Below are 7770 nucleotides of genomic sequence, written 5' to 3' on the forward strand. Positions count from 1 at the left end.
GACTCTTTCCTATAAAGTATCTAAATGTGAATCTAAGTATGACATTTTATCACCTTCTTTTCATCATTTTTGGCATTAATTTGACAAAATGTTCAGTTCAGCAGGCTTCAGTTTACAGTAGGTGCCCCACACCATGTGAGTCAAACACACTAAAACACACGTGGTGTTAGTATTGTAGTTAATATTCAGTATTTTCACTAGACATACCCGTGCTCACCTCAACGCCCAGCTCTGGGGTTGGACTCTGTTCTAGTCTGGAGTTGGTGAAAGGCAGTGAGCAGGGTATGCTGCAGGTTTCACTGAGGGATGAGAAGGTTGCTTACAGTTTGGTCAGTGAGTGGGGCAGTGGAGCTGCTTCATCTGGTGACTGTGTTGTTCTTCTGGGAGATTTCTACGCTCACATTGGCAAAGAGACCTGGAGGGTGTGTTTGGGAGGAGGTTTTCTGTAAAAGCGCGCCACTTTGGGTGTGTATACGTTCCAAGACAAGTTAACTTCTGAAAAAATTTATAATTTCGTGTTGTTTTTTCACAGTATTCACAGCGTGTGAAGGCTATGAGGCTGATAAAGTGTGGATGCACTGTGTCACTCCTAATCAGCACACTCCTCAGGGACAGCAACACTTATAGGGCTTTGGAGCGTGATGTCACAGGGGTGGGCGTGGAAAGGATTTTGGCCTGATGCGCCATTTCCGGGTCCAAACAAAGCGCAAGCGACAAAGGAGCGAAAGCACACACAACAGCCGTGGTTCGTACTTGCTGTGTGGTCGGCTGCAATGTTCGATCGCACAACCGGCACAGGAATACGCTTAAAAAGGGTTTGTGTTTTTATTCTTTGCCAATCTGGAAGCACCATGAGGCAGCTCATATGGCGGCGTTACAAAAAGAAGGCGTCCAGCCTGGATAGCAGCCGTGAGACGAGCTGATATCCAGTTCACTTAACTTACCGGACATTTTCATTCCAGTAAGTTCTACATACTGTATGTGTTCATATCACTCTTTATAGCTTAATAATATTATCGTTGGTGGTTTCGGAGGTCATAGAAATTGCGAACCAACATCGAATGGAGTGACTTTGCAGACATGCGTGTTATGTAACGATTCGCTAATTCTTTCGCACAACTGTAGGGAAGCCTGCCTATGAAATGGATGTAATATGTTGCCCGATTATCAATGTGGGAGTTTGCATCAACTTTACAATTATGGACACATAATATGACAACGAGATTTTAGCAGTTCATTGATTAATGTATAACATCAACTGTGGTGGGGGGTGAACCATGGCTATTACACTCGATGCGCTCCAGCTGACTTACCCTGGTTTGAATGATGACGTACTCACAGTTTGGCGGCTTGAAAATAGCCAAATCTGCACCCAGCCGTTAGTAAATTGGATGTGAGCCTCCAGCGACTTGTAATTACGAAACTGGTTCGCAGTGTAAGCGCGTACTCCACAAACAAGATATGTGAAGGTAGGACAGTGGCGGTAAGTGGTCGGGGTCTTTACTCCACGGCCGTATTTCATACGGGTCCACATTTGCGATGCACTCTATTTTTTTCAAGTAGGGGAGACCGGGGATAGTTGTAACATTTTTGACATTTCTATCTGTAAATTGAAGCTCTTTTAAGGTAGTGGATTCAAAATGTAATGCAAAGTATTTACATGTCTCGGCTATTAAATAGTGCAGCTATTTTCTCTGCAGCACAATTACCCATTGCATGGTATGGCCTCAAACACAAAGAGTGAAATGTTATAATTAACCCCATAGTGTGGGTTAGTTGTAACATATCCTGGGGTGAAATGTAACACAATGAAATAAGGGTACTAACAAAACATTAACATGTAATCTTTGTTTATTCAACACATGAATGCACTTAGAGCCATTTATGTAGCTGTGTGTGTGTGTGTGTGTGTGTGTGTGTGTGTGTGTGTGTGTGTGTGTGTGTGTGTGTGTGTGTGTGTGTGTGTGTGTGTGTGTGTGTGTGACAGAATGCAGAAATCTAGCTTTTGAACATATTCCAACCCCCCAAAAAAGACAAATTATGGAATTTTCTGCAACTGAATATTTCCTTAATTTTGGTTGGTCTTCCTTGAGTTTGGCCTCATTGGCTCAGTGGGCATTATAACCTACAACTCTTGCACCAATTTTGAACATAACAATGAAGCTGAAAAAATGTAGTTGTTCACCAGCATCGCAATTCCATTACTTTTTATCATGGCTTACCTTGGTGTGGTTTGCAAAGTGCTTCAGAAAGATGAGGAAATCTGTTTCTTGCACCCATCCTGACTTATTTCCACTACCAGTACTTCCTACTGGTCCATCTCTGACACAGTGGTCTGCATAATGTATGTGTGGGAACACAAACAGTGGAGGAATTGTGTTGCCAATGGCATTAACCACATATACAAATGCGACCAGTGAAGCTCTCTCTGCTGATGTCGTTGCCTCAACTTGTTTAATATAAGTTAAAGTAATAGTGTGGTAAGTTGTAACATCTGCATTATTGTTACAACTAACCCAGACTGTTGCTGTTACAACTGACCCAGACTCCTATAGCCATGAACTAGCTAACATTACAGCCAACGGCTAAAACATTAGCACTAAAGACCTACACAGAATATATCCCCATAGACATACAAATAACATAATTTAAGTTTGATGAGTTTAACTGCAAAGCAGATAATGCTATTACAAATTGAAATAAAGTAGAAAAACTTACTTTTTGGCATACAAATTACTTTTTTTCATGTTAAATTGTCTGTGTTTGACAAAATGTGCTGATTTTTCACATGTGATAGCAGAACTGAATTGGGCATGCACAGGACGAGTCACATCATTTGAAACTTAGCCCTGATTGGAGAAATTGGAAGTGTTACAACTGACCCACGTTACAACTATCCCCGGTCTCCCCTACCGCCGCTTCGCCTCTGGACGCAGTCGGTCTCTATACCATCTGTTTTCTTTTGAGCTGCTTTTAACCGTGTTTCTTGTCGTCGTCGTTCCAACACAGTGTGTTTGTTTTGATTTGTGGCGCCGCGCTCCCACTATACATTGCGGCGTGACGTCAACTCCAAAGCCCTATAAGGTGTTGAGACCCCACAAGCAGCTGCTAGAACAAAGTCACTTCCCAAACAGAAGCAGAAAAAGCCATCATCCACCCTACACACCACCCATATCCTGGGGACACGACACCTGCGTGTATGGACCTCTGAAGAGTCGCAGCGTGATCTCAACTACCTACAACACTCACTGCCATCACACAAACACTGTGAAGCACAGCAGACCGTGACTAAGTGTGACACCAATGAATAACAATAAATAATATTATTAGCTTCAAAGGTTTTATCTGCTGAATATGATACGACAAAATTACATTCACACTCAATCAAGAAATACTACAGATGAGTTGGTAGTGAACAGTTTTAATTCAGTGTTTTAGTTGGAATAAAGGCGAGAAAAAATGAATGCAACAAACTTAAAATGAACCAGTGTGAACTCACATCAGTTTGGCACAACAATCCACATTTACTATGAAACATAAACTGAGTAAAATTTAATGTCTCAAAATATAAAGTTTTCTTTTTTTCTAATTAAATTCCAAAGCAGTCATCAAAGCCTCATACTGCATATTTTATGTGGGTCCATATGTAAAGGTCCACTTTCATGATTGTTCTGAGTTACAGCAGTTTTTCACATACTGCAGTTCGGTACATGAACACTGAATTTCATGTTCAGGAACATGAACCAGTGGATGAAATTCATTTCATGCTGCTATGAGTCTGTGTTGCTATTTAATATCTCAAACTATAAACCAGCACACTCGTCAAACAGACTCTCCAGATTAAAATAAATGATCAGAGCTGTGGACAGACGATCTCAGGCTTATGTTGTTCGCCAGCCGGCACTGGTTTACTTTTTTAAACTCTTTCTTTGGACAGGTGATTTTGGCCTTCAAGAGTTTGCCAAGTGAGACACCAGATATCTGCTCTGTGACTTTAATAACTGAAAACAGATAAATGTTGAAAAGCTGAAGGAGGCTTGGTGCAGTTCAACCTGTGTCCACTGAGCGGCAGCAGAGGACCAACTGCAGACCGTAAAAGCGACAGAAGCCAAACATTTTATCCAGCTGTCATTTTTCCAAACACACTACGAACTGATTTGAATCGACGTGCATCTGTAACATGCCTGTGACCTTTCTCTCCAAATAAACTAAAACTTGTATTTCTCAATTTAATTCTGGCAAAAAGAGTAAAGTCTAAAAAAAAGGATAAAATAACATTAAAAGGTGATGGAATATTATTAAAACATTTAGTTAACGACAGTAGCAAAACAGTGCAGGTGTGCAGCACAGCACACAGATTGTCTGAACATATGCACTATATACGTGCATGTTGCACTGTGGTGTTGGAGCTGCTCTATGCTACAGTTAGTTTAGCTTTAGATTCTAGCTGTTAATGAAATGGGACCAAACGGAGCAGCAAACTGAGATGAAACATTTATCTCCATAAAACAAACAGTCCAAAGACCACTGGATGACATCACTGTGGTTTCATCCTGTCACGGTTCTGGGTCGGTTCGACCCGGCATTTTGAGTTTATTATGTTTTCGTTTATCTCTTGAATGATCGTTGTGTTACCTTTGTGATTTGTTGGTTACTATTTAAGTTCCATGTTTCTGTTCACTCGTGGTTAAGGATTTGTGTCATGTTTTGTGTGAGTTTAGTTCTGCGTCCTCGTGTAGTGATCGCTTGTTTCCTGTTTTATTGTGAAGGTCTGTCTCATGTGAGTGTTCAGTTTTACCTCTCGTCTCGTTGATTATTCCCAGCTGTGTTATTCCCCTGTGTTTCTCTGCGTGTATTTTAGTCGTGTCCTCTGTCATTGTAGTTGCTGGTCTGTCTGTGTATCTGCCATGTTTCATCCGTGTGGTCCCTGCCGGCATCATCATGTACCATTGTCTTCCTTCCTTTATGTTCAGGTTCGTGTTCGTGCTCAGTAGTTTAGTTCTCCGTTTGTCTCTCTTTATTTTCGTGTTCAATAAATCACCTTCACGGCTGCCTGCGTTTGGATCCTCCTTTTCCTTTTCCACACGGCTCTTCTCAATCGCCGTGACACATCCATCTTTTACATACTAAACAAATGAATGTGTGCTGGATTTAAAGTAAGAAATGCACAGAATGAGAAAACCCAAGCAAAGCATACAGAGCCTGTATCTACTGACCCTGCGGCGTTTAACCCCCTTGCGGTCACAAGTGTTGTTCGTCTTTTATAGTTTAGTTCAACCCTTTTATCAGTAACAGATTGGGGTTTTTTATTCAGCTGACTTCATTATGTTGGTACCAGTGTCTTGTATTTTAATCCACGTATGTGCCAGAACCCGATTTTTCTACTTGTGACTAACTTGTTTATCCAGACTGTTTAAAAGGTGTTTCCATGTCTACTGACATGGCCTTAACTGCTGATTATTAGGTCAGGGTTAGAGAATATTTATTTGTGTAATGCAGCGTTGCCCCAATTACAAAGACAGATGGCCTTTGTCTGACTCAGCTGGTCTCACTGAGTCTAAAACACAGCAGGAGGACGACAGAACAAATAATCAGAGTTGGAGAGAGGGGAGCAAAAGCTGGAGTGAAGAGGAAGAACAAGGAAGGTCATTTTAGGGCAGGAATTACAAAAGAAGAAGAAATGTTTGAGAGAAAAACTCAGTTGTACATAATGATGTTAATTTTTAGTTTAGTTTCACTCATTTGAACTGCAAATATTTTAATAACCAAAAGGCCTCTGTTGGCCAAGAACAAAAAAGTTCTGGTTGATTGGAAATCTTAGAGAAAATGACTCTTTGTAAACACTTTGTCTGCACTTTTGGTCTCAGTCACTAGTTTAAAGTCTTATTGAGTACAGCAATGATCACTTTGTAAGTTATGGTCTGATTGGAGTCAAAAAGGCTGCCAACTGTCCAATGACCATGCAGCGTCCTTCAGTTTCATCTGTGCTTGTGGCGTCTGATTTCAAGCATGGTGACAGGAATAAAGGGGGGGTCATGATTTTAGAAACACTGTTTAATTGGAGCATAATATCAAGCTGGGATATTGATCTGGTCAATGTGTGTGTGTGTGTGGGGGGGGGGGCTAGTTTCAATTCTCCAGGATGGCACATGAATACGTGCCATTGCCTGAAGGTTTGCTGTGTCTCCCAACAGTCTGAGGAGCATGGAGGAGATTCCAGCTGGCAGGCGGTTACCCTACGAGAGCTGGACAGAGCCATAGAAGGCCTTAACCCATCAGTGGGTCTGGTATATACTCTGTACAGGATGAGCATGCCCAGAGCTATAAAAGGAGCTCCAGCAGGCTGCTGGTGTGAATGTCTCTGACCAAACAGATAACTTCATGAGGGTGGCCTGAGGGTCCAATGTGCTCTTATGGCCCCTGTGCTCCTTTTTTGGCACTGTGGAGTCCGAATGGCATTTTGCCATAGAATACCAGAATTGGTGCCCTGTTCTTTTCATAGTGGCAGCAGGTTCACCCTGAGCACATTCAGAGAAGCCACGCCTGTAACATCCTTCAGTGTGATCAGCTTGGTGCTGGTCAGTGATGGTCTGGGGAGGCATATCCATGTTGGGAGACACAGACATCCTCAGGCAACAACATCCTGAATGGCATTAGGTATCAGGGATGAAATCCTTGGACTCACTGTAAGACCCTGCGCTGATGGTTCCTGGTTTCCTCCTGGTGCATGAGAACGTCCGGCCTCATGTGACGAGAGTATGCAGGCAGTTCCTGGAGGATGAAGGAATTAATACCACTGACTTTCCCCTGCACTCGCCAGACCTTAATCCAGTCGAACACCTCTGGGACTTTTTAGTTCATCTGTCCAGGAGGTCAACGATGAGCTCTCCCTAAACATCCCTTGTCTCATTAGAAGCATGCCCCAACATTGTCAGGCATGCAAACAAACTGGTACTTTTTGGAGTTGCTTCAATGAAATTTCAGCAAAACGAACTAACCTGCCGTTGATTTTTCGGGTGTCTTTGAATTCAGCCCTCTTGATCATTTTATTTTCCATCAAACGATGTGACGCCCTTTAGTGCCGAACACGTTGCCCAGTCCATTTCAGTAGAGAGATCCTGCCTGATTTTTCTCCCATTGAGATTTTTTGAGCAGTGTATATTTGCTTGGACTACACCCTACTGTCTATTGGGGGCTCAGTGCCATTTCTCTCAATGCCATTGGATGGGAGCATCAATAGGGCCGGAGTTTGACTGTAAGTACAATTTTAATGTCCTTGTGACATAATCAACAGTCAACGGGACAGAAAGCGTACACTACAGACAGGCAGAGCTAAACATAAAAAGCAACATCCAATGGTGGTTAGAAAGTAGTCCAAAGTCCAACAAGCAGATGTAAGAACATCAAGTCTGGGACAAAGGCTATGTAAGCACACAGGATGTCTGTAGTTTCTCACTCCTCCAGGTCATGGTAGTCTCAAGAGCTTGAACAAAGAAAGCAGACGGACGTCTTTAAGTTTGTGGAGATGTTTCATCTTTAGCCTAAGATGCTTCTTTGGTTCTAAAAAAGGAAAAGGTGGAGAGTCAACTTCTTTGTTTGTGTGTCTCTTGTCTTTGGATCTAGACATTTAAGGGTTCTTTCGTGGTTTGTCTGTGTTTATGTCTCAGTCTGATGTCTTTCCCCCTTAAATCTAATCCTTTTTTCTCATTTAAATCGAATTGGTTATGAAACATTAATGGATAAAAAAAAAATTGATCCTGGACAGTAGGC

The sequence above is a fragment of the Maylandia zebra genome, linkage group LG10 (assembly GCF_041146795.1).
Source record: "Maylandia zebra isolate NMK-2024a linkage group LG10, Mzebra_GT3a, whole genome shotgun sequence".
Taxonomy (NCBI): Eukaryota; Metazoa; Chordata; class Actinopteri; order Cichliformes; family Cichlidae; genus Maylandia; species Maylandia zebra.